Source organism: Bombina bombina, chromosome 7, assembly GCF_027579735.1.
Source record: "Bombina bombina isolate aBomBom1 chromosome 7, aBomBom1.pri, whole genome shotgun sequence".
Lineage (NCBI taxonomy): Eukaryota > Metazoa > Chordata > Amphibia > Anura > Bombinatoridae > Bombina > Bombina bombina.
Window position 1 is genome coordinate 78,532,527 of NC_069505.1, and position 27,965 is coordinate 78,560,491.

Here is a 27,965-nt window from a genome sequence, read left to right on the forward strand (position 1 = left end):
CTCGCTGCTACTGTAATAAATGGATTAACCCCTAAAGCTAAGTCTAACCCTAACCCTAACACCCCCCTAAATTAAATATAATTTAAATCTAACAAAATAAATTAACTGTTATTAAATAAATTATTCCTATTTAAAGCTAAATACTTACCTGTAAAATGAACCCTAATATAGCTACAAATTATATTATAGCTATTTTAGGATTTATATTTATTTTACAGGTAACTTTGTATTTATTTTAACCAGGTACAATAGCTATTAAATAGTTAAGAACTATTTAATAGCTAAAATAGTTAAAATAATTACAAAATGACCTGTAAAATAAATCCTAACCTAAGTTACAATTAAACCTAACACTACACTATCAATAAATTAATTAAATAAAATACCTACAATTACCTACAATTAAACCTAACACTACACTATCAATACATTAATTAAATACAATATCTACAAATAAATACAATGAAATAAACTAACTAAAGTACAAAAAATAAAAAAGAACTAAGTTACAAAAAATAAAAAAATATTTACAAACATCAGAAAAATATTACAACAATTTTAAACTAATTACACCTACTCTAAGCCCCCTTATAAAATAACAAAGACCCCCAAAATAAAAAAATGCCCTACCCTATTCTAAATTACAAAAGTTCAAAGCTCTTTTACCTTACCAGCCCTGAACAGGGCCCTTTGCGGGGCATGCCCCAAAGAATTCAGCTCTTTTGCCTGTAAAAAAAACACATACAATACCCCCCCAAACATTACAACCCACCACCCACATACCCCTAATCTAACCCAAACCCCCCTTAAATAAACCTAACACTAAGCCCCTGCAGATCTACCTACCTTATCTTCACCATACCAGGTTCACCGATCGATCCAGAAGAGCTCCTCCGATGTCTTGATCCAAGCCCAAGCGGGGGGCTGAAGATGTCCATGATCCGGCTGAAGTCTTCATCCAAGCGGGAGCTGAAGAGGTCCATGATCCGGCTGAAGTCTTCATCCAAGAGGGAGCTGAAGAGGTCCATGATCCGGCTGAAGTCTTCATCCAAGCGGGAGCTGAAGAGGTCCATGATCCGGCTGAAGTCTTCTATCAACGGCATCTTCAATCTTCTTTCTTCCGGATCCATGTTCATCCCGCCGACGCGGAACATCCATCTTCACCGACGACTTCCCGACGAATGATGGTTCCTTTAAGGGACGTCATCCAAGATGGCGTCCCTCGAATTCCGATTGGCTGATAGGATTCTATCAGCCAATCGGAATTAAGGTAGGAAAATTATGATTGGCTGATGGAATCAGCCAATCAGAATCAAGTTCAATCAGATTGGCTGATCCGATCAGCCAATCAGATTGAGCTCGCATTCTATTGGCTGATCAGAACAGCCAATAGAATGCAAGCTCAATCTGATTGGCTGATTGAATCAGCCAATCGGATTGAACTTGATTCTGATTGGCTGATTCCATCAGCCAATCAGAATTTTCCTACCTTAATTCCGATTGGCTGATAGAATCCTATCAGCCAATCGGAATTCGAGGGACACCATCTTGGATGACGTCCCTTAAAGGAACCATCATTCATCGGGAAGTCGTCGGTGAAGATGGATGTTCCGCATCGGCGGAATGATCATGGATCCGGAAGAAAGAAGATTGAAGATGCCGTTGATAGAAGACTTCAGCCGGATCATGGACCTCTTCAGCTCCCGCTTGGATGAAGACTTCAGCCGGATCATGGACCTCTTCAGCTCCCGCTTGGATGAAGACTTCAGCCGGATCATGGACATCTTCAGCCCCCCACTTGGGCTTGGATCAAGATCGGAGGAGCTCTTCTGGATCGATCGGTGAACCTGGTATGGTGAAGATAAGGTAGGAAGATCTGCAGGGGCTTAGTGTTAGGTTTATTTAAGGGGGGTTTGGGTTAGATTAGGGGTATGTGGGTGGTGGGTTGTAATGTTGGGGGGGGGGTATTGTATGTGTTTTTTTTACAGGCAAAAGGCATGCCCCGCAAAGGGCCCTGTTCAGGGCTGGTAAGGTAAAAGAGCTTTGAACGTTTGTAATTTAGAAAAGGGTAGGGCATTTTTTTATTTTGGGGGTCATTGTTATTTTATTAGGGGGCTTAGAGTAGGTGTAATTAGTTTAAAATTGTTGTAATATTTTTCTGATGTTTGTAAATATTTTTTTATTTTTTGTAACTTAGTTCTGTTTTATTTTTTGTACTTTAGTTAGTTTATTTCATTGTATTTATTTGTAGATATTGTATTTAATGTATTGATAGTGTAGTGTTAGGTTTAATTGTAGGTAATTGTAGGTATTTTATTTAATTAATTTATTGATAGTGTAGTGTAAGGTTTAATTGTAACTTAGGTTAGGATTTTTTTTACAGGTAATTTTGTAATTATGAGAACAACATAGAAAAGGAAGTGGGGATTTCACAATAAGAAATTCCCAAAAGTCTAGGTAAATCCAGCACAACTGTAAAATTGAATAAAAGCGCTACAAAAAGCTTGTATGTCAAAAACAATGTAAATATTTATTAAACAAATGCACAATACACACATTCACATTCATACAGTGGATCCCACACAAAGCAGTATTTATGAAGTACTGGCCAAAAAATTATTATCTGGTGCACCAGGGGAAATAGACCAAAAACAGTCCATTTAAAACTTGCAGGTATTTGTAATCCAATAAGTGCAGCGTTAATGCAAGAAATGGATGCAGTTATACAGTCCCCGGTGTATAAAAACCAGTTACTTCAGACTTGAACCCCCAGAGTTACTAAGTCGGTTGGTGCTTAAAAGGCATAGCATAGGAGGAGCAATAGAAACACGCGTCTTTATTCACAGGTGCTGTATTCTTTTAAGACAGTGATATTCGGTGTACAGATGCGTATAACATATTCTACCTGTATTTATTCACGCGGTCGCTCCTCCTAGCTGCCTTGTTCATGGAGTGTCCAGACATCAGGGGTAAGTCACGATGAGCAGGGGATCTGCTGTAAGGGCTGCCAAGCACGACGAGTCCAAACGCTCGTTTCGCTCCTTCAGTCAGTGCAGCATGGAGCTTCTTCCAGGTGCTAACGACACCTTGATTACCAGCCTTTTTATTGGATACCGGTTTCCAGAGTCTTTTCAATTTGATGAAATTTATGTCAATCACAATTAGCCGTTGTTGCAATGTCTTTGCAATTGTTACTTTTAAATACAGCTAAATTCAGGGCTTCTCAAGTAACCAAGGTGAGGTATTCAATAGCAGAAGTTGGTTATATACAATTAAATGATTCAGATACTCACTCACACACACATCCGCAACAAATCATATATACAAAATATGCTAAAAACAGTTTTATTTTAATACACCATTGTGCAATATTTAAAAGACAATACTTAATTATAATGTTATGTGTGTCAGATTATTCTAACAGCAAATATGTGCATTTTAGCTCATCATAGTAGTATATATTTACACTTTTGATTTATTTTATTACTTTTGAGAACCCATTATACATACATATATGGAAATAAATGGAGATGTGCAGATAAAGTAAGGTATAAGGAATTAGCCTAAAAAGGAAGCAAATTCCAATTTTTCATTTAAGCCATTAGGAGATAGGGTGTTTAGTTTGTACATCCATCTTGTTTCTTTTTGTAAAAGAATTTTATCAATGTCCCCCCCGCGCATGCTCAGTTTGACTGATTCTATTCCAATGAAGTGGAGTTCATCAATTTTTGATTTGTGAAATTGAGCAAAATGTCTCGCCACTGGGCTGTCAATATTGAAGTCCTTTATATCGTCTCTATGTTCTGTAATGCGGGAGCGTAATTCTCTAAAAGTTTTACCCACATAAAAGAATTTACACGAGCAATAGAGAAGATATATGACTCCTTTTGTGGAACAATTAATAAAAGAATTGATTTTATATGTGACACCTGTATTCGTGCTAAAAGTCTTAGTTTTCTGCACGAATTGACAGCAGACACAGTGATTACAGGGGGAACTGCCGACTATTTTTTGGGCATTGCGTTCTAACCAGTTAGATGTAGGCACTTTGTTAAATTCGCTCTTAACAAGGAGATCTTTCAAATTGTTAGGTCTCCTTGCTGTCATTAGGGGATAGTCCCCCACATGTTGGTGTAATGTAGAATCATTAGTCAGCAAATGCCAGTTATTGTTAAGAATACTTTTAACTTTACTCCAATGGGCATTATATTTAGTAATAAATCTGATTTTAGTGTCTTCCACATTCTCACTTTTGGTATTCTTTTTGTACAGAAGATCTTTTTTTTGATGCTGAGATGCTTTATAGAGTGCTCTTTTTACACATCTTTTTGAATAGCCTCTCTCAAGGAAACGAGTCGCCATATCTTTGGCCTGTTGTTTAAAGGTTTGATCTCTAGAGCAAATTCTGCGAAGGCGCAGAAATTGCCCATAGGGAATACCCCTCTTAAGATTTTCAGGATGATGACTCGTTCCCAAAAGAAGGCTATTAGTTGCAGTCGGCTTTCGAAACACTTCTGTTTCAATTTTACCTTCGTTCTTACTAATTTTTAAGTCCAAAAAATTGATGGTAGTAGAATCATAACTACAAGTTAAGAAGATATTTAAATTATTCTTATTCAGGAGGGAAACAAATTTAAGTAGATCCTCCTCACTGCCATCCCATAGCAGGAGGATATCATCCACATATCTGATCCAGAGGGCTACATGCGCCTCAACTATGTCAGAATGCTCACCAAAAACAATTTGATCTTCCCATCCACCAAGGTGTAAACAGGCATATGTTGGGGCGCATGTAGCCCCCATTGCTGTCCCTTGTTTCTGTTTATAGTATTTGCCATCAAAAATAAAAAAATTGTTTTCCAGAACAAATTTCAAAAGTTTACTTACAAATTTAGAATGTTTGCTATAACCCACTCCTCTTGTATTGAGAAATTTTTCACAAGTTGCAATTCCAATAGAGTGGGGAATTGAAGAATATAAGGATTCAACATCCAACGAGACCAAAATGGTCTTGTCAGAGACATTGATTCCATCGAGTTTTTTAATCACATCTGTTGAATCTTGGACAAAGGTACGTAAGTCATTTACAAATGGCTGTAAAAACCTATCAACATAGTTACTTATTCCTTCAGTGGGGCCCCCCATCCCAGAGATGATGGGGCGTCCAGGTGGGTTTTTAATGGATTTATGTAACTTTGGTATCCAGTAGAAAACTGGTGTTTTTGGTTTGTGACTATACAGGAAGCCAAACTCTTGGCTTGTAATCAAATTATTTCTACGTGCTTCATTTAGTAAAAAAAAAAAGAAGTTCATTGTGAGATCTATGAAATTCTTCAAAAGAAGATTTAGCATATTGTGTTTCATCAAGTAATTGCCGCATTGCCTCTTTAATGTAGTATTCTTGAGTAAGAATGACAACATTACCCCCCTTGTCGGCCGGTTTTATGACCAATTCCTGATGATTAATCAGTTCTTTAAGGGCTCTACGTTCAGATTTAGTAAGATTATCATTGACAATCTTTGTAGTTTGAATTTGTGTCAACTCCTGGGAGACATTTTGAACAAAAAACGAAATATTTGGAATGGAAGAAAAAGAGGGCATGTAAGTAGATTTTTTCTTTAAATCTGTTTTTGGAAGGATATCTGTGATTTCATTACTCTGTTCGTAGAGAAGAGTCTCCAGACAATCCAGAGTATCTCTCTCTTTTCTACAGGCCAGATCTACTTTTGGCGTCATTGTCTTTTTTAAAGCGAGTTTTCTCGCAAAAAGATGTAAGTCCTTGGTGACCTCAAATAGATCTAGACTATTAGAAGGGCAAAAACTAAGTCCCTTTTCCAGTACCTTTATATGTTCGCGATTTAGGGGGAATGAGGAAAGGTTGACAATACCCATTTTATGAGAGGGGGGGTGTGGGCCTAGAAGTGAGTCACTTTCCTCTTCTAGTTGTATCTCATACGATTTCTGGTCATCATATATTGTCCCTGATGTCGTCTGTTCCCCCTCCCTCTTCCTTCTCTCCTCTCTTGGGATTGCCCTCCCGTGCCTCCTCCTCCCACCTCGTCTAGTCCTACCCCTAAAGGGTGCATACGTTGGTTATTTGAATCATTATTTTTATTTTCACCATCAGAATCCATATCAGAATTATCTGTACCTGAATCATAGTAATTTCTTGTGTTAATTCTATTCCTATATATATAGATTTTATTTCTCCTATAGTCTTCCTGATCTCTTATTAATTTCCTCCTCTTACGTGTTTTTAATTCCCCTTGTAATTTTTCTATAAGTTTTTGTGTCTCTTTATTTAATTTCTCAAATGATGTGTCATTTTCAAATTTGTGCAAACATTCGTACACATCATCCACATCTTTTTTACATTTTTCCAGTTTTTTACCATCTTCCTCTATTATTAATGCAATCAGATCAAGTGAGCATTTTGTTAATATTTCATTCCATTTAGCTATAAATTCATTATCCGCATCTACACCTCGCAAGTTAATGCCGGGGTCTAGGCGGATTCTCAGACCTCTAGGAATTATCTCCATCTTTAAATAGTTAGTAAGACTTTGATGTTCCCATTTAATTTTTATTTGTTTTGTCAATTTTTTCTTGTACAATTTGAATGCAGAAACAACATCATGTATGGCCTCATCTTCCCCCTCTATCTGCACATCTCCAGTCATTGTAAAGGCTTCATTAATATCAGTAGACCAACGTTCATCCGATAATTTGAATGCCATATTTAAGAGAGATATATATAAATATAGGGTCTCAAAATTGTGATTTGGCAACAAAGCTTTTAATCATTAAGATAATTTTTATAAAAATGAAACAATGCCTTGTAATTAATATTTCTATATTTTTAGAAGGTGCAAACTCAGAAACTCCAAGGTAAAAAGTACTCTTATTTGGAGCTAATGGATATAGTAAACAAAAGAAACACAAAAGGTGAGAGTTGCACACTAATAAGTAATTAACTAGAGAACAGGTGCTTCCTAGAAAGATACATATGAGAACAACATAGAAAAGGAAGTGGGGATTTCATAATAAGAAATTCCCAAAAGTCTAGGTAAATCCAGCACAACTGTAAAATTGAATAAAAGCGCTACAAAAAGCTTGTATGTCAAAAACAATGTAAATATTTATTAAACAAATGCACAATACACACATTCACATTCATACAGTGGATCCCACACAAAGCAGTATTTATGAAGTACTGGCCAAAAAATTATTATCTGGTGCACCAGGGGAAATAGACCAAAAACAGTCCATTTAAAACTTGCAGGTATTTGTAATCCAATAAGTGCAGCGTTAATGCAAGAAATTGATGCAGTTATACAGTCCCCGGTGTATAAAAACCAGTTACTTCAGACTTGAACCCCCAGAGTTACTAAGTCGGTTGGTGCTTAAAAGGCATAGCATAGGAGGAGCAATAGAAACACGCGTCTTTATTCACAGGTGCTGTATTCTTTTAAGACAGTGATATTCGGTGTACAGATGCGTATAACATATTCTACCTGTATTTATTCACGCGGTCGCTCCTCCTAGCTGCCTTGTTCATGGAGTGTCCAGACATCAGGGGTAAGTCACGATGAGCAGGGGATCTGCTGTAAGGGCTGCCAAGCACGACGAGTCCAAACGCTCGTTTCGCTCCTTCAGTCAGTGCAGCATGGAGCTTCTTCCAGGTGCTAACGACACCTTGATTACCAGCCTTTTTATTGGATACCGGTTTCCAGAGTCTTTTCAATTTGATGAAATTTATGTCAATCATAATTAGCCGTTGTTGCAATGTCTTTGCAATTGTTACTTTTAAATACAGCTAAATTCAGGGCTTCTCAAGTAATTTTGTAATTATTTTAACTATTTTAGCTATTAAATAGTTCTTAACTATTTAATAGCTATTGTACCTGGTTAAAATAAATACAAAGTTACCTGTAAAATAAATATAAATCCTAAAATAGCTATAATATAATTATAATTTATATTGTAGCTATATTAGGATTTATTTTACAGGTAAGTATTTAGCTTTAAATAGGAATAATTTATTTAATAAGAGTTAATTTATTTCGTTAGATTTAAATTATATTTAACTTAGGGGGGGTGTTAGTGTTAGGGTTAGACTTAGCTTTAGGGGTTAATACATTTATTAGAATAGCGGTGAGCTCCAGTCGGCAGATTAGGGGTTAATGTTTGAAGTTAGGTGTCGGCGATGTTAGGGAGGGCAGATTAGGGGTTAATACTATTTATTATAGGGTTAGTGAGGCGGATTAGGGGTTAATAACTTTATTATAATAGCGGTGCAGTCCGCTCGGCAGATTAGGGGTTAATAAGTGTAGGCAGGTGGAGGCGACATTGTGGGGGGCAGATTAGGGGTTAATAAATATAATATAGGGGTCGGCGGTGTTAGGGACAGCAGATTAGGGGTACATAGGGATAATGTAAGTAGCGGCGGTTTACGGAGCGGCAGATTAGGGGTTAATAATAATATGCAGGGGTCAGCGATAGCGGGGGCGGCAGAATAGGGGTTAATAAGTGTAAGGTTAGGGGTGTTTAGACTCGGGGTACATGTTAGAGTGTTAGGTGCAGATGTAGGAAGTGTTTCCCCATAGCAAACAATGGGGCTGCGTTAGGAGCTGAACGTGGCTTTTTTGCAGGTGTTAGGTTTTTTTTCAGCTCAAACAGCCCCATTGTTTTCTATGGGGGAATCGTGCACGAGCATGTTTTTTAAGCTGGCCGCGTCCGTAAGCACCGCTGGTATCGAGAGTTGAAGTTGCGTTAAATATGCTATACGCTCCTTTTTTGGAGCCTAACGAAGCCATTCTGTGAACTCTCAATACCAGCGGTATTTAAAAGGTGCGGCCAGAAAAAAGCACACGTAGCTAACGCACCCCTTTAGCCGCAGAACTCTAAATCTAGGCGTAAGATAGCTATAATGTAACTATTATTTATATTGTAGCTATCTTAGGGTTTATTTTATAGGTAAGTATTTAGTTTTAAATAGGATTAATTTAGTTAATAATAGAAATATTATTTAGATTTATTTAATTAATATTTAAGTTAGGGGTGTGTTAGGGTTAGTGTTAGACTTAGGTTTAGGGGTTAATAATTGTATTACAGTGGCGGCGATGTAGGGGGGGGCAGGATAGGGGTTAATAAATTTATTATAGGTGGCGACGGTGTAGGGGGGGCAGGATAGGGGTTAATAAATTTATTATAGGTGGCGAAGGTGTAGGGGGGGAGGATAGGGGTTAATAAGTTTAATATAGGTTGCGGCGGGGTCCGGGAGCAGCGGTTTAGAGTTTAAATTATTTATTTAGTAGCGGCAAGGTCCGGGATCGGCAGGATAGGGGTTAATAACTTTATTATAGAGGGCAGCTGTATAGGGGGGCAGGATAGGGGTTAATAGGTATAATGTAGGTAGCGGCGGTGTCAGGGAGCGGCGGTTTAGGGATTAATACATTTATAAGAGTTGCGGCGGGGTCTAGGAGTGGTGGTTTAGGGGTTAATAACTTTATTGAGTTGCGGAGGGCTCCGGGGGCGCCGGTATAGGGGGTAGAACAGTGTAGTTTACTGTGGGTGCTTAGTGACAAGCTAGCAAGAAAGCTGTCAAAAAGCCGAAGAGCAGCGAGATCGGATGAGTGATAACTCTCACAATCCGCTGCTCATCGCCCCGTACTTGGTGCGCGTCTTTTTGACAGCTTTTTTGATAACTTAGGCAAAATTTTGCAGGTCCGTGGCGGCGATGAGAGGCGAGCTTAGGCGGGCGTATTGGGCCGGCGAAGGCAGGTAAAGTAGACACGTTGATAACTACCCCTCTTGGTCACAGGTATCTCACACTACAGTGGTCTTCCATTGGAGTTCCTTTTGGAATTAATGGAGCACAGTCTCACAAAAAATTATTTTTCTTTTGAAAAGTTTTTTTATTTACAGATAGCAGGTACGGCCATGGGGTCAAACATGGCCCCTGTCTATGCAAATATTTTTATGTTATGGTATGAATCTCACATCATGCAACCTATTGAACACCCAAACATCCAGATGTACACTAGATATATTGATGATTTGTTTTTGATTTGGCGTGGGAGTGCAACTGATTTATTAAAGTGGGTAGAACTGTTGAACCAGATGGATACACCTATTAGATTTAAAATGGAATTTGACAGCAATTAAATAAACTTTCTTGATCTCAATATATTCAAAGTTAAAACACAACAACACATCAGATTTGGCACATCCCTATACAGGGAGTGCAGAATTATTAGGCAAATGAGTATTTTGACCACATCATCCTCTTTATGCATGTTGTCTTACTCCAAGCTGTATAGGCTCGAAAGCCTACTACCAATTAAGCATATTAGGTGATGTGCATCTCTGTAATGAGAAGGGGTGTGGTCTAATGACATCAACACCCTATATCAGGTGTGCATAATTATTAGGCATTTTCCTTTCCTTTGGCAAAATGGGTCAAAAGAAGGACTTGACAGGCTCAGAAAAGTAAAAAATAGTGAGATATCTTGCAGAGGGATGCAGCACTCTTAAAATTGCAAAGCTTCTGAAGCGTGATCATCGAACAATCAAGCGTTTCATTCAAAATAGTCAACAGGGTCGCAAGAAGCGTGTGGAAAAACCAAGGCGCAAAATAACTGCCCATGAACTGAGAAAAGTCAAGCGTGCAGCTGCCAAGATGCCACTTGCCACCAGTTTGGCCATATTTCAGAGCTGCAACATCACTGGAGTGCCCAAAAGCACAAGGTGTGCAATACTCAGAGACATGGCCAAGGTAAGAAAGGCTGAAAGACGACCACCACTGAACAAGACACACAAGCTGAAACGTCAAGACTGGGCCAAGAAATATCTCAAGACTGATTTTTCTAAGGTTTTATGGACTGATTAAATGAGAGTGAGTCTTGATGGGCCAGATGGATGGGCCCGTGGCTGGATTGGTAAAGGGCAGAGAGCTCCAGTCCGACTCAGACGCCAGCAAGGTGGAGGTGGAGTACTGGTTTGGGCTGGTATCATCAAAGATGAGCTTGTGGGGCCTTTTCGGGTTGAGGATGGAGTCAAGCTCAACTCCCAGTCCTACTGCCAGTTTCTGGAAGACACCTTCTTCAAGCAGTGGTACAGGAAGAAGTCTGCATCCTTCAAGAAAAACATGATTTTCATGCAGGACAATGCTCCATCACACGCGTCCAAGTACTCCACAGCGTGGCTGGCAATAAAGGGTATAAAAGAAGAAAATCTAATGACATGGCCTCCTTGTTCACCTGATCTGAACCCCATTGAGAACCTGTGGTCCATCATCAAATGTGAGATTTACAAGGAGGGAAAACAGTACACCTCTCTGAACAGTGTCTGGGAGGCTGTGGTTGCTGCTGCACGCAATGTTGATGGTGAACAGATCAAAACACTGACAGAATACATGGATGGCAGGCTTTTGAGTGTCCTTGCAAAGAAAGGTGGTTATATTGGTCACTGATTTGTTTTTGTTTTGTTTTTGAATGTCAGAAATGTATATTTGTGAATGTTGAGATGTTATATTGGTTTCACTGGTAAAAATAAATAATTGAAATGGGTATATATTTGTTTTTTGTTAAGTTGCCTAATAATTATGCACAGTAATAGTCACCTGCACACACAGATGTCCCCCTAAAATAGCTATAACTAAAAACAAACTAAAAACTACTTCCAAAACTATTCAGCTTTGATATTAATTAGTTTTTTGGGTTCATTGAGAACATGGTTGTTGTTCAATAATAAAATGAATCCTCAAAAATACAACTTGCCTAATAATTCTGCACTCCCTGTATACCAAAAGTACTGATAGGAATTCACTGTTACTCGCCTCTAGTTACCACCCACGGCACCAGAAGCTAGGTATTATCTCCTCTCAACTCACTAGAGTGATCAGAAATAACTCTGAATTGGCAATCCGAGAGTCACAGTTTGACTCTATGTGCCTGAAACTGGAAGCAAGACATTATGACAAAAGAGATATCACAATGGCAAGACAGATGCTGACTGGGTACAATCAAGAAACACTCATTAGGACCAGAACAACAACTGACATGGATGATAAAACACTACATTTCATCACCACATTCTCTCCATTGCATACCACCATACATGATTCTATACACAAAGGATGGGATCTGCTTGCAACCGACAAAAGTCTAGCAGTTTGGAAAACAAAACCACCAAGAGTGGTATACAGACGTGCAAAAAACATCAGAGATCTACTTGTTAAAAAGAACCATAAAGGTCCTAACCAAGCTGACACATGGCTTCAATTGCAGAAGAATGGATGCTATAAATGTGGGGAATGTGTTAATTGCAATTCTATGCAGACAGGGGACTCTTTCCAGCACCCGCATAAAAATAAAAGATACACTATCCGCCATTGTTTGAATTGCAATAGCTCCTTTGTCATATATAAATATATATATTGATTTGTCCCTGTTTTTTATTTTATGTGGGAGAAACGACCACTCTGTTCAAAGATCGTATGGCTAACCACAGATGCTCCATTAGAGAGGCATTGAAACAAGGGACATCAGATCTTCCAGTGGCTCGACACTTTGCCACAGATAAACATAACATATCAAGTCTACGTTGCATGATCATTGATCATTTGCCTGCATCCAGGAGGGGGGGAGATCGAGCTAGAATGTTGCTGCAATTGGAGTCCAGATGGATTTACATGCTGGACACTGTGTCCCCAAAAGGACTCAACATTAAACTGGATTTTGGACCCTTTATTGGATAAATAAGGCTCCTCATACTCTGGTCCAGCAAAAGTGCTATGCTATCCTCCGACTGCTGCAAGTATACAACATGGGACTTTTCAATGGACACAGCTCCAACTATGTTCTTAACTTTTTTCTTTTTTCTGTTTTCTTTTCTTCTTTTACCACTTTTTCTTTCTGGCTTTTGTATTACCGGAGGCTGAGTGTACTCATATACAGGCATGAGATGTTCCAACACCCCACACGATACTACTATATTGGATATGAGATCGTCCCTCTTTCCCCAAAGTGCAGTACAAAGAATTTGTAGGGGTGTACCCGCGATGTGTGAAGCATATATTGTCTGGTCTAATTACATATATGTGTAATATACCCCGAAATCTGCTTTACCACATAGTGCTGACATACACTCTGTACATGGTGAAAAATGTGGGGATCGAACATGCACGAAAATCGTCTGAGACCTAATGAGGCTTATGTTCGCTGAATACGGCATCATTATGCCAGAAGCATATGGAACGCTCATTCACACAAGGTCCTTCTCTTGATTGGCCCCGATCGCAAGTAAGGCGTAACTAGTGGGCGTGCATGATGATGTTCGAGTTCTATAGAGCCGGGAGATTGGCTAGCCGCATCAATGGAGGGCGGAGGATATGGAACAACGTACAAATATGGTAATTAGCCATGCGGCTGGAGTAAAACACTGCCGGGATTGATACACAACACTTTAACCTATCAACACATGTGGGTGTGACGGACCATTCTCACTACGTCGCGAAAAAGACTATAAACAGCTGACAGCAGCCTCTTTGTCAATTCAGTAATCACTATAAATAGAGTAAACAAAGCCAAATCTTTATGCTCACATTGGAACATCACATAGCTGATGTGACCTCTCAGGAACCATCTTGCTTGTTTTTTGGGACATTTGATAAAGATGCCAGTTAGGCATCGAAACGTCATGTTTACCCTTGTTTTTTAATCTTTTGTATTATTAAATGTTAATTTTTATTTATATAGAAGACCAGTGAGTGCTGTCTTTGTTCGCACAATGGATATTCTTTTTTGACATTGCACCCTGGCAGATGCTTTAAACTACATGGTTGTTTATATATATACATATATATATATATATATACATAAAAGAATATTTTCCTCCATTTGAAGAACATTAGGATGTAAAGTATGAAAACTCCCGTCGGGTTGAGCGCACTTGGTCTAAAGTGACGTTGGGTTAGTGTACAAGCGTTAAGTGTTTAGGTTGTTTTTAACAGTACACTCCATTAAAGTCTATGGGGAGAAGATGGTAATGTGGTTGCAAAATCCAAAGTCCTGAAGTTAGCGCGTGTCAGTTTTTGCTTGCATGCAAACCATTTGCTTTCAACTTCTAATATGAGTGCTATTACAAACTCAAAGTAAAACAGATATCTGTAAGCAATATAATATACTACAGCAGTTAAAATGTATTTTGGGGTGCACATGAAAGTTTATGTATATCCTTCTGGAAATATGTCCTCCAGAACTTCACACAATGCTCAAGATGAGACCGTACTAGTGATTAACATAGGAACCTTACTATTTCTGTGGCAAATACCTATGCAACAAAGCATTGTACTGGCTTCTGTTGCTTAAATTTTACATTGTTTTAATGGTGCTCTGACAAAATGCCGATCTCGGCTGAGGGCAGATACGCTCCAGAGTGCTCTGTTCTAATCAGAGCCTTGGGCGTCGCAACCGCCTCTGGGAACCTTACCATGGGTCCCAGCCCACACGTCTTATAATTCTCTGTCTGGGAAATTATCTATCTATTAAATCTAGCTATCAAATCTATCAAATTTATCTATTACATCTATTTATCTATCTATCTAATTTTTGTATCTATCTATCAAATCTATCTATCTCGTGGCTGGACTGTTATCTGACAGCCACTTGTGTGTCGGACTATTGTCCGTCAGCCAAATGTCCGGCCACAGTTTTAATATCATCTGAAATAATTCCTGTTCCTCTTTTCTAACAGTCAGTAAAGTGTCATTGTGCCTGTAACCTTTGGATTTTTCTTTTCTAAATGCATAATTTTGCACTTTGCAATGTCAATCTTAAGATCTAAGTAATTTGGCCAATTCTCTATTTTCTTTAATATCACTTTTTTTAATATATTTTATATATACAGGGAGTGTAGAATTATTAGGCAAATGAGTATTTTGACCACATCATCCTCTTTATGCATGTTGTCTTACTCCAAGCTGTATAGGCTCGAAAGCCTACTACCAATTAAGCATATTAGGTGATGTGCATCTCTGTAATGAGAAGGGGTGTGATCTAATGACATCAACACCCTATATCAGGTGTGCATAATTATTAGGCAACTTCCTTTCCTTTGGCAAAATGGGTCAAAAGAAGGACTTGACAGGCTCAGAAAAGTAAAAAATAGTGAGATATCTTGCAGAGGGATGCAGCACTCTTAAAATTGCAAAGCTTCTGAAGCGTGATCATCGAACAATCAAGCGTTTCATTCAAAATAGTCAACAGGGTCGCAAGAAGCGTGTGGAAAAACCAAGGCGCAAAATAACTGCCCATGAACTGAGAAAAGTCAAGCGTGCAGCTGCCAAGATGCCACTTGCCACCAGTTTGGCTATATTTCAGAGCTGCAACATCACTGGAGTGCCCAAAAACACAAGGTGTGCAATACTCAGAGACATGGCCAAGGTAAGAAATTCTGAAAGACGACCACCACTGAACAAGACACACAAGCTGAAACGTCAAGACTGGGCCAAGAAATATCTCAAGACTGATTTTTCTAAGGTTTTATGGACTGATGAAATGAGAGTGAGTCTTGATGGGCCAGATGGATGGGCCCGTGGCTGGATTGGTAAAGGGCAGAGAGCTCCAGTCCGACTCAGACGCCAGCAAGGTGGAGGTGGAGTACTGGTTTGGGCTGGTATCATCAAAGATGAGCTTGTGGGGCCTTTTCGGGTTGAGGATGGAGTCAAGCTCAACTCCCAGTCCTACTGCCAGTTTCTGGAAGACACCTTCTTCAAGCAGTGGTACAGGAAGAAGTCTGCATCCTTCAAGAAAAACATGATTTTCATGCAGGACAATGCTCCATCACACGGGTCCAAGTACTCCACAGTGTGGCTGGCAAGAAAGGGTATAAAAGAAGAAAATCTAATGACATGGTCTCCTTGTTCACCTGATCTGAACCCCATTGAGAACCTGTGGTCCATCATCAAATGTGAGATTTACAAGGAGGGAAAACAGTACACCTCTCTGAACAGTGTCTGGGAGGCTGTGGTTGCTGCTGCACGCAATGTTGATGGTGAACAGATCAAAACACTGACAGAATCCATGTATGGCAGGCTTTTGAGTGTCCTTGCAAAGAAAGGTGGCTATATTGGTCACTGATTTGTTTTTGTTTTGTTTTTGAATGTCAGAAATGTATATCTGTGAATGTTGAGATGTTATATTGGTTTCACTGGTAAAAATAAATAATTGAAATGGGTATATATTTGTTTTTTGTTAAGTTGCCTAATAATTATGCACAGTAATAGTCACCTGCACACACAGATATCCCCCTAAAATAGCTAAAACTAAAAACAAACTAAAAACTACTTCCAAAAATATTCAGCTTTGATATTAATGAGTTTTTTGGGTTCATTGAGAACATGGTTGTTGTTCAATAATAAAATTAATCCTCAAAAATACAACTTGCCTAATAATTCTGCACTCCCTGTATATATATATATATATATATATATATATATATATATTGTCAAAAAATTCAAAGCACTCACTGGTCTTCTGCCATCAAATCAAATATTTATTTGTGTAACGTTTCGGGACCTGTAGCGTCCCTTCTTCTGACAATCAAATAGTGCAAGTGAGCAAACTTATAAACGCCTAACAAACCCTCCCCTTATTGAGCCTCCAATAAGGGGAGAGTTTGTTAGGCCTTTATAAGTTATTATTTAAAGGGCCTTATTATTATTTAAAGGGCCTCTGTTCAGTATGCTTTGCCCTTGTGTTATCTCAGACCTGTTTGTGAGAGCTCCTGTGTTTTACCTGGCTGCCTGACGTCCTTCCTGGTTCCTGATCCCTGGCTTTTTCCTGACTCTGCTGTTTTCCTTGTTCCTGATTCCGGCTCGTCTGACTGTTCGCTTTGGCTCCTGACTCGGCTCGTCTGACTATCTGCTCTGGTTTTGACTCCTGGCTTGTTATTTGACTTGTGGACTTTTTATTATTTTTTGCTATTAATAAAGGTGTGATTATTTTTGCACTTCTCGTCTCAGTCTGATTCCTGGCACCCTGACAGGGATTTGTTTCAGTAGAGCAGATGACCTTCATTGAAAGTATGGCCCCTGGAGCTAAGTTGATTGACTGTCAGCAAGAAGGAGTGGTAACTGTGTGCATCTGGATCATCTGGAAAGGGGTAAGTCCTTCACTGAACTTTGTATGTGACAGCTGTTAAATTGATACTGCTCTTGAATTTACAGTACTGTGCACAGTCTTAGGCCACCATTAGATTTGTGGTTTTAGGAATGGTTTAATGACCATATATAATTATTTCTCAGTCTCTTTATTAGAATACAAGCAGAAAATACTACATATTTGTATGCAGTATTAAAAAACAAAATCATCGAGGGAAAAACAGCTTCTATAGGCAAGTAAGTGGCAAGTATTTAGTGTAACCTCCCCTTACTAATAGCAGGAACCTGGCTCTCATAAACCTACATGGAATGAACCCTAATTAATGTCATTGCTAAAACCTGTATCCACTATTTCATATTACAATGATTTCTGTGAAAAAGGTCTATTATACCAGGTTTGTCCAAGACATGCTTGAGCATTGCATACATGTGGTATGAGTTTAATTCATTGGAAGCTTGCTAATAAGAACAACTTTTAATCATATCATTCCATTCAAAATACCAAAGATCACAGAATTTGACAGACATAAAACCGTACTTTTGCATAAGCAAGGCCACTCTCAAAGGGAAATCAGCAAACAAACTGGATATTCAATATGTGGTATTCAAGATGTTATAAAGAAGATGAAGAACCAGAAGAGGTCGAGGACAATAAAAGGACTGGTAGAGCAAGAAAACTTTCAAATCTGATGAGATGTTTCTTAAGAGTTTCTTATTTGAGAGACCGGAAGATGTCTAGCAAGGACCTGGCTCAGCATCTGGCAGCTTCATCGGGTTCCCAAGTTGACCCTTCTACAGCCCAAAGAAGCTTGATCAGGAATGGTCCTTGTGGATGGGTAGCAGCCAAGAAAACACTTTTTCGGAAGGGGAACAAGGTGAAAAGGTTTCAACATGCTAAAGTTAACAAAGCTTGGAATGAAGATCAGTGGAAAAGAGATATTTGAGAAGAAGAGTTGGAGAGATTTGGAAGAATGAGTGCTTGCGGCCTTCAGTGAAACATGGTGGAATCTGTCCTGGTTTGGGGCTACATTTTTGCCAGTGGCATTGGCAATATTGTCCAAATTGATGTGATCATGAATGCTGAAAAATTCAGACAGGTTTTAATTCATCATGCCATTTCATCTGGAAAGTGTCTAAATGAGAATGGTATTATTTTTCAGCATGATAACAATCCAAAACACACTTCTAGTGCATTATTATCATATTTGGAAGGGGAAAACAGCTGATAAAACACTGACAGTCATGGACTGGCCTCCACAGAGTCCAGACCTAATTATTGTAGAGGCAGTATGGGATCACCTGGACAGAGAAAGAAATAAAAGACAACCTAAATCTAAAGAAGAACTCTGGGAAGTGCTGAAAAAAGCCTGGTATAATATACCAGAAGAATACTTCAGAAAACTTAAGGGCAGTCTCCCCAAAAAAGTTCAAGACTTAGTGCCAAGGGAGGTCACACTAAATACTGACTTTTGCCTGAAGAAGCCATTTTGTTCTGAAAATTGTGTTTTTTTTTTTAATATTTTGTGTACATATTTCCTATATTTTCTGTTTGCATCTTAATAAAGAGACTGAAAAATATATATGGATGGTCATTAAAACTTTGCTAAAACAACAAATTTAATGGTGGCCTAATACTTTTGCACAGTACAGTATACAGTATATCGTCCCAGGGTCTGATTATGCATGACAGTTTCTTATAAGTGTAGGGCACATTATATAGTCTTTTTCAAACTGTCATACCCATAGGAAATAACCTCACATTTCCAATAATCACCTATGAGTGCCATTGAGATCACTTGTTTTAAGCTATTTTTTATAATAGTATAACCTTATGTGCGAGATAGACAGATAGACATACAGACAGACAGACGGACAGACAGACTATATTTTATGTTCAATTTGGGGTCATGTGATAAGTACATTCATCTTAGTCATGACTTTAAAGTCCTTTGAATTTAACTTGACATGATCATATTCTTCATTTGTTTAATAACTTTTGGCAGAAGTGGACCACTGTGCGCATGTTTCTTTATTGGGAATTCACTTTAATATCAGCTTCAGAAATGGACCCCTTAAGTAAGGATTAGAGGTAAAAACTAAATAGCAATTATCAGAGAAACATAACCGGTTGCCATAAGAAAGTAAAAAAATGTGGACATGAGCAGGTTGGTGTGGATGAAGTGTTGGATCTAAGAATTTTACTCAAGGAGAAAAAGAGATGGAAAGATGAATGCAGTCCCACAATATAAAGTACCAACATGGAAAATGTTACTTCTGTAGGAAGAGGTGTTGGAGAAAATATTTTTTATTGGCTTAGCATGCGTAAAGTTGCTCATCTTTCTGCAGTGGTTGCGAGTTATTAGATAGTATGTAGAGGCTGGTATATAACAGAGCTATGTATTTTCTAGTTTCTAAGGGACATAAAATCCAAAAAATGTTTATGATTCAGACAGAAGATTATAGCTTTCCAATGTGCTTCATTCTCTTGCTATCCTTTGTTGAAAGAGCAGTGATGCACTACTGGGAGCTAGCTGCACTGATCAGGTGAGACAAAATGTGTGCCAGCACCAATCAGCAGCTAGCTCCCAATAGTGCATTTCTGATTGTGAGCCAACCTAGGTATGCTTGTCAACAGACGATACCAAGAGAATGAAATAGATCAAATGATAAGTACATTGGAAAGATGCATACAATTGCATGCTGTCTGAATCATGAAAGAAAAAATTCTAGTTTAGTGTTGTTTTATGATGAGCAGTCATAAGACTTTGAAACAATGGAACATGACCTTATTGAAGATTAAGCAATAAAATTAGTGACATGCATTTGCATTCCAACTTTATTGTCATCTCATTAACTTTTCTGGAGTTTTGCAGATATCTAACTTTTTATCCTGTCACTTCATTCCATCAACAACGCTATTCATTTAGTCCTACTCTGAACTGTGCATGTATATGCATCATTATTAAGTTATTAAGAGTTAAGGATTTGGTGTATTTAGGACCCTTGATAAATGGTATAATACAGGCAGTCCCTACATGTTTGTTTCTTGTGTATTATGGGTTCCCTGGGGAAGAAAAGGTTGGGGTAATTGTCCATCCAACTATCAGTGTCATTGAATGTACAGAATTCAATACAGATTTTACTTGGTTCTTTCTCTCTGGGGCCCATTTATCAAAGGGCTTGCGGACCTGATCCGACACTGCGGATCAGGTCCGCAAGACCTCGCTAAATGCGGAGAGCAATACGCTCTCCACATTTAACATTGCACCAGCAGCTCACAAGAGCTGCTGGTGCAACGCCGCCCCCTGCTGACTCGCGGCCAATCGGCCGCCAGCAGGGAGCTGTCAATCAACCCGATCGTATTCGATCGGGTTGATTTCCGGTGATTCCTGTCCGCCTGCTCAGAGCAGGCGGACAGGGTTATGAAGCAGCGGTCTTTAGACCGCTGCTTCATAACTTGTGTTTCTGGCGAGTCTGAAGACTCGCCAGAAACACGGCCCTTCAAGCTCCGTACGGAGCTTGATAAATGGGCCTGTTTGAGTTAATTAGCCTGAATAAGCTCACCTGGGGTGTGCTGAGGCAATAAAGGTCATGTTAAGTCAGTAAGGAGGGTTTTTTAAATGGACCAGTGTTAGACTGTTACTATTATTTGGATTGTATGCTGTAAACTTGCTGTTTATTTGATTTGCTGTGAGCTACAGATAAACAAGCTGGAGACCTTTTAAATATATTTAATAACATGGTTGAACTACAGACAGACACACAACAGAATGATGAACAAGGTTTTGTGTGAGAAAAAAAGTTAGTCAAATATTAGAATCCCTTATAAAATAGGCAAATATATAGATGAACTGACTCCATAAAATATTGTTTTTCCAAAAGAGGGAGAGGCATGCAGTTAAGACATTTTATTATACCTAAGGTAAAGGAATTCAATCAAACAGAACTGAATTGGAAGCTACATATATTATAAAAATGTGAGAATTGTGAAACACCTTTTTGAAGTTGCACATTGCATCCCAATATAACATTAATACACAGAACACTCTTACAACCCTACAGGATTATTAACACTGATTATAACCTGATTTACAAAAGAGCAGATTACCTTATGACAACATTAGCAAGACTTACATTTAATTGTTCAGAAAGTTTATTTTACTAAACCTGCAGAGCCTACATTGAGTTCCAGGACATTTTAGCTGGAGAATAATTGTCATGGAAACCATTAATCTATCTAAATTAACTGCCCTTTCTGATTTAAGAGAAAGAAAATTAGTATTGATCTGTCTCTGCTCCTCATCAGGAATACGGCTGTTCTTTTGTTGTTAACTATAGTGGTTTTCTTAAAGTTCTTCACTTAAATGTAGAACAAACGTTCCTCACTCCAACTCTTATTGTGCTTGTAATCAATTCGAGATGGTACATTTGCAGGTGACAATTAATTTAAAGCGCAGTGAATCCAAATTCTGAAAGACATAAATGCAAAGCTGCATACAAATCACACACACTTACATTTTTATATGTTGTGGGTAAAGTAAGAAATTGTGTAAAATCCTTGCATTACCCGGGTAAACTTGGCATTACCCAAGCGGCTGTGGGTAAAGCCCGATGTAACATTATACATCTTTTCAGAGTGCATCAAGTCACTGCATCAAACATATATACAATGCACTGCAATTCACAATGAAGCCCCCCTTTTAAACCTCAACACCAGGCCGAGGCAAAAAAAATAGTGTAGAAAAAATAGTGTTGATGGGGAAATTACATTACATCAGGCTTTACCCGGATTTCTGACTTTACCCGTAACACATATATATATATATGGGTTAATAGAACAAGTGCAATCTCACGAACAGTATTACGATTTGCCAGGGTGCATGAATGTGGGTAATAATAGCAAAAGATAGAAGACAGCACTCTCTGGTCTTAAAGGGACAGTCTACACCAGAATTTTTATTGTTTTAAAAGATAGATAATCCCTTTATTACCCATTTCCCAGTTTTGCATAACTAACACATTTATAATAATATACTTTTAACCTCTGTGATTATCTTGTATCTAAGCCTCTGCAAACTGCCCCTTTTTTCAGTTCTTTTGACAGACTTGCAGTCTAGCCAATCAGTGCCTGCTCCCAGATAACTTCTCGTGCACGAGCACAGTGTTATCTATATGAAATACGTGAACTAACACCCTCTAGTGGTGAAAAACTGTTAAAATGCAATCTGAAAGAGGTGGGCTTCAAGGTCTAAGAAATTAGCATATGAACCTCCTAGATTAAGCTTTCAACTAAGAATACCAAGAGAACAAAGCAAAATTGATGATAAAAGTAAATAGGAAAATTGTTTAAAATTACATGCTCTATCTGAATCATGAAAGTTTATTTTGGCCTAGACTGTCCCTTTAAATACAAAGGTTGTTTTATTCCCCGAAACGTCACTACAAATAAAACAACCTTTGTATTTAAGACCAGAGAGTGCTGTCTTCTATCTTTTGCTATATATATATATATATATATATATATATATATATATATATATATATATATATATATATATATATATAGTCATATAGTCAAAGAAGAGGTTGAAGTTGTGTCTAACTAGAGCTTGGTAATCTGATCACTATGAGTATTCCCCTAAATGCTGCTGTTATGAATTTTTCACTTACTCCTGAGTGAGAGAGGGTGTGTTGTGTCTTGAAAAGGGTTGTAATAACAACACCTTCAGTACGGATGTCCTCACGTGGATAAAAAGCAAATATGCCCCATGAACAGTACACAGTAGATGGGTAGAAAACAAGCGATAATTAACCGCTGTCGTATTGCTCTCCCAGCAATAGTTGTCTTATTATCATCTGTAGTGTGGGTAATCTTTATTCCAAGAGAACTGCTTTCCAGAGAGATATAGAATACCCCCCTGGTACTACTCTGTATTAATCGAAATATATATATATATGTGTGTATATATACTGTATATAGTAGAAAATATCACTATAATATACTACTCAGGGGTTAAAAGGTGTTTATCATTAGCTGCTAAAGTAGAATTACAACCAGCTCAAATGATGTGTCCTCCTCTAGCAACTTTTTGTTTGCAGGGAATAATCATCTGTGTCCTGAGCTCAGCTCCCCATAGGATGAACACTGTTGCAACTATGAAGCTCCAAAAAAAGAGAATAAAGCAAAAAGCTCATATTGTGAGCGCTTCCCATATAGTACTGGGGTTTATGTACATAATTAATGGTAATACTACTTAAAAGGGACCGTATACGCCAACACGTTTATTGTTTAAAAAGATAGATAATCTCTTTATTACCTATTTCTCAGTTTTGCACACACAGCACTGTTATATTAAAGTGATAGTAAAGTCCAAATTACACTTTCATGATTCAGATAGGGCATGTCATTTTAAACAACTTTATAATTTACTTCTATCATCAAATGTGCTATGTTCTTTTGGTATTCTTAGTTGAAAGCTAAACCTAGGGGGGGGTCGTATGCTAATTTCTAAGCTCTTGAAGGCCACCTCTTTTCTGAATGCATTTGACAGTTTTTCACAGCTAGAGGGTGTTAGTCCATGTGTTTCATATAAATAACGCATGTTAAGTCGGCACTAATTGCCTGAAATGCAAGTCTGTGAAAAGATCTGAGATAAGGAGGATGTCTGCAGAATCTTAGATACAAGGTAATTACAGAGGTAAAAATTATATTTCTATATCTTTTTAAACAATATCATTTTCGATGTTTACTATCCCTTTAATATATTTTTTACCTCAGTGATTACTTTGTATCTAAGCCTCTGCAGACTGCCCCCTTATCTCAGTACTATTTACATACTTGCATTTTAGCTAATCAGTGCTGACTCATGAATAACTCAACAGGAGTGAGCACACTGTTATCTATATGGCACACGTGAACTAGCAGTGGCTTGCTGTGAAAAGATATAAAGGTAAAGGTGGCCTGCAGAGGCTTAGAAACAGGCAGGAATTTAGAGGTTTAAATGTTATAAAGTAAATTAATATAACAATGTTGGTTGTGCAAAGGTATTATCTATCTTTTTAAAAAATAAAACATTTGGAGTAGACTGTCCCTTGAAGTTTTTATAGCATGGAGTTTTTTCATTGTTCATCATCAGATAAAACTTTCAACTATTTATAGCTTTGTCAGTCATCAATAATTACTATTTTCACTTCCTGTAATTCACTAAAGTATTAAGAATATACTGTTATTTACATGTATAATCGGTATTATGAAATATTGCCTAAATGACATGATATTTTTGTTTACACTTAGTTCCATGTCCTCTCCCAACTGTCCCATTATTAAGATGCAAGTATTCCAAAATCCAATCCGTTTCCAGTCCCAAGCAATTTGAATAAATGATTTTCTACCTGTATTGAGATTTACTAGATTTACTAGAAATATAACTCAGGGATGTTTCTACAGACTTGTCACTAAGATGCTTAATTCTGATCCACCTATATCAGTGCAAATTCACTATTGTTTACTTATATTTAACCCTTGGAAGTAGTTGGTCAATTATGCTCTTTTATTACTTGGATTACTGTATGATGTAAGAATATTGCTGCATCTCAGTTTAATTGATTTGTGTATCTTTTAAAAATGTAAATAAAGTTATATTTTAAAAAAATACTATAAGGGATTAAAATACTATTTTCTATTCAGTGAAATCATAACTAACACTATGCCTCCTCCTTCCACATTCTTATCCCTTCTCCTGATAGAACCAAAAATGAAATATGGACACAGGGACTGGGATAAAATGTGATCATGGTCCTCAGGGACACCTTTAGCGTTTGTAGGGCCCTGGGCAAGACAGATTTTTGGGGCCCAGCGCCCTTATTTCCATGCCCCATATGCCCTGCCCCCTGTATGGCCCACTCATTTCCTAACATTCAGTGTTGCCTATATAAAGAATAACATTATGTATTACACCTCCTGATACCATAAACACTTCTTCATAAACTAAATACACAATGTACATTGCACCTTTTCATACCCTCATCCCTGAAAGTGAGGGTTCCCCAAAGTGCAGGGCCCTAAGCCGATGCCCCTCTCGCCCTGCCCAAAGGGCAGGCCTCATGCTCATCATGTATATTAGCTTTATAGATAACCACTAACCTTTTTTGGTAGACTGATGATGGCGTAAAATGTGTTCCTAACCTAACACAAACAATGACTAGTCGATTGCCAACATTAGATGACCTGCATAAGAGCACTATTTTATTGTGCCATTGACAATTGCAGGGAACCCATCTGAGGTCTTCAAATACCCTACTCATGAGAAAGGGCACCCTTAGAGCATAACCTAAGATGTTTCACTCCTCATATCAGTTTGACTGTCCCTGACCCTGTCTGGTTGCTGGACTGAGAACAACTGCTGTGGCTAGGGGTACTTATTCTAATCATCAGCGGACTTTGGGTGAGAAAGTAATAAAGCACAAATAAAATATAAAAAAAAAGAGGAGAGTACATTTAATAAAGTATGGGGTTAGTTCACGCACATACATGGAGGCAACCATGAGAATTAAAATGAGACAAAAAAATATGAGACAGAAAAGAAGCATCCCCTAAGCAATCAGAGGTAGAAAAAACACAAATTACAAAGTCCCCAAAATATAACATGTAATTACACTTATAAAACGTAAAACATAACCTTTATTAGTGAAAGTTAAAAACATAGGTAAAAGCATTTAGAATGGGGAAAGAAATATAAATGAAAATACTGGTGAGTCCAGAGCCCAGCAAAAAAAAACAAAAAAAAACAAACAATATATAATAGTTATAATGGGAAAAAGCACAAAAGGGGTAACTATCCCCATTACAATGTGTGGCAAAGTTCCTTACATAAATCTATCTGTGACTATTAAATACTCCACACTGGAGCCAGAAAAGGGAAGCAATCTGTTAACACTTTTGCAAAACCCCATCACAATTATTTAAAAAGGACTGGGTGTTCCTGTGCTACTATCCCTGAAAACAGTAAAAAAAAAAAGTTATCACGATCAGGAAAAATCAATAATCTGACCCAAGGGGCCCTGGACTCACCAGGAAAGCCTGATGAACGTTTCACATTCAGATTTATCAACGGCCTTTGTCCTCTGTATCAGTTTCGCTGACTGTCACAATCTGCAGACTTTTTCCCAACCTTACATTTAATATGCGTCTGTAGGAGTCCTGTCGTACGTCACATGCTTAAGCGCATTTCGCTTGCCATCGGGCAAACTTTCTCAAGAAGTCTTTTGCTGAGTCATCTGCAGATCCATATCTGGATTGCCCGCTGGCAAATGAAACGCGTTGAAGCATGTGACCTATGGCAGGACTCCTACAGTCTCTTACAGACGCACCTTAAATGTAAAGTTGGGAAAACGTTGCTACCGGTCTGCAGATTGTGACAGTCAGAGACGATGATACAGACAACGTTACATAGGCAGAAAGTTTCCCATATTGTCGAGGAAAGTACTGGTAAAGGAGTCGGTTGTTTTTAATACTGTACCAAAAAGATTTTATTTCACGTGTGTGCAATTCTTGGGATTGCGTGTTGAAGCGATTTTGTTGAATATAAATTTTTTCTTGAATTGTAGATGCACTTTGTTTATGTTTTGTAGATTCCCTTTCTTCGTTTGAGCCAGCCATTCAAAGCAGAACTGTCTTAATTTCAGCAGCGCTCCGTTTGTTTTTTCGAAGTTTACTTCTGGACTCTAGGACATTTTAAGTTTTTTGTATTTTCCATTATCCTACTGAATTTTACACTTTTATGTTGTTTATGTCATATCTGTTTGTCATATTTCTAGCACTGAATTATATTTTAGTATATAGAGAGTGCCAGGGCAGATTTAGTTTTTAATATTTGTATTTTTTATATCTTTTGCTATTTTCTTCTCTACCGATATATAAGCTATTCATAATATGCAGATTTGAATCAGCATTTGCTGTATATACAATTTTTTTTTCTTCATTTTTTGGGTTCTTTTAATATTTTATTTAGATTTAATTGTTTGTTCCATAGTCTGAAGGGCTTGAACAAAGGGTAATTAATTGTCATAATATATAAATGTGGCTTTTATGTATGCATATCAATCAATCTAACTGTCTGTCGGTCTGTCTGTCTATGTCTCTATCTAAGCACATAAATATATAGATATGGAAAATCTAGAAACATTGCTGCAGCAAACTAATGATTTTAAACAATCAGCAATAATCTTCAAGAAGTAAGTAGGTTTCACTAACACGTCATAGCAACCTCTGAAATTATACCATTGCTCTTCTTGGCAGCAGTATTGATTATAACTAAGAAGATACTTAGCAGGATAAATGCCTTGTTGTTATCTGCTTGCAAGTTCCGGGCATGTTAATTAACCCTATACTTGTGGAAAGTCCTTAAATGAAATGCCAGTGTCCTAGGACAAATAGGCTCACCTGTGTAGGAGTTATAAGCTATGGAAAACTGGGAGCATCCTCCTGAAAATACAAATAAAATCAAATGCAGGGAAATTAGAAACAAAATAAAGGTCTATAATGTTAAAATCTCTAGTCACATTACAATATTTGTTATAAAGTGCCTATGGTGCAGAATCAAGCTAAACAACTGTATAGAGTCTAGGGAATGGAATAGAGACGGTTTGTTTTAATAATACAGCCTATGGTGATTCATATAACCTGTGGAAATGTATAGCTCACTAGGCATACCTGCAGATATTTTCCAGAGTTGGGGGGGGGAGGTAGTGACCCACTGTTTTATGGGTGGACCCATAGCAGGAGAGGTGGAGCTGTGTTTG